Consider the following 1,389-nt stretch of genomic DNA (forward strand, 5'->3'; position numbering starts at 1 on the left):
CGGTGCCTGACCAGAATATCAAGCAGTGGAGCTGCCCGGCTGTCAGATGGGAACGCTGGGTACCCAGACAAGCAGAGCTCACCGCTCCGGTGGCTGCCCTCATTCCTTGGCCGAGGATGAGCCAGAGAGAGGAAGGAGCCGACCCTCCGAGCGCAGTGCCCCAAGGCAGGGCGTGCGGACGGAGGGGGTGGTGCAGGGGAAAGGAGAGGGGCGGGGAAAGTGTATCAGCGTGCAGATCCGAGCCCGCTTTCTAATCCTCCACAGCTGGCAAAACTTGTCTGCTTGGATGCTGCAAAGGCGGTGGAAACCTGAACTCATCCATCCTGTTTCTGTCACCCGCCTCTCCTCCATCCTCGGGCTTAGCAGATAAAGAGATAAGCGGGAGGAAAATAACACCAGGAGAGATAAAGAGACAGACAAGAGGAAAATAAAGCGGGGATAGATAAACCATACTTGCTATTTATATTCCCTGTCTAATCTATCAATCCATCAGGCTGGCTATTGTGGTTATAGCAGCCCTCAATCTGTCACCTAGTCTTCTGTTTTCCACGCATCTGTCTTCCTTTGCCCACCTCTCCTCTCTTTCTCCCAGTCCTAAAGGGAAAAAAATCAGGCGATTAAACACACCAGGAGGAAATGAGAAGTCAAAGCCATCCTCTGGGCTCCCCGGGGAAAGCTGGCAGACATCAGCCTGGGGATGGGGAGGGTGCAGGCGGGAGGGCCAGCAGTGCTCCTGAGCAGGCAGGGCTGCCAGGCACGTTCCCAGCCAGTGAAATTGTTTGGGCTTCTGCCGTACATCTTCCATCTCATCTCCTCTTGGTTGCCCAGAGAAGCTGTGGCTGCCCCATCCCTGGAAGCGTCCAAGGCCAGGTTGCATGAGGCCTGTAGCAACCTGGTCTAGTGGAAGGTGCCCCTGCCCATGAAAAAGGAGCTTTAAGGTGTTTTCTAACCCAAATTGTTCTAGGGTTCTCCCCATCCTCATGTGGGCCATGTGTCAGGCTGACATTCCTCGACTCCATCCCATCTCCTCCAGACAGAGCATTTCCTACCGTGTTTTTCGGTGCCCTGAACCAGTCCCACGTCCTAAACCCACCTGAACATGAATGCAAGAGCTGTCGGGATGACTGGCAGCACCTCAAGGAGCCTCTGTCCAAGGCACAGTGGGGCAGCTTCCACCCATCAAGGGATGGACCCCAGACTTCTCTGGCTTCATGTAGGCTCCAGATGGAGGCAGGTGCTGCCCAAACAGTCCCGTGTGTGAGGACAGAGGGGGATGAAGGCCATTTGCTTTTAATTTGATGCAAAAAATAAAAAGGGTGGAGTAGGGGGAGGCAGGCAGCTGCAAGGATGAGCCATCAGCTCTTTGCATCCTCAGCAGCTGCCTCTGGG

This window comes from Corvus brachyrhynchos, unplaced genomic scaffold (genome assembly GCF_000691975.1).
Source record: "Corvus brachyrhynchos isolate BGI_N302 unplaced genomic scaffold, ASM69197v1 scaffold466, whole genome shotgun sequence".
NCBI lineage: Eukaryota > Metazoa > Chordata > Aves > Passeriformes > Corvidae > Corvus > Corvus brachyrhynchos.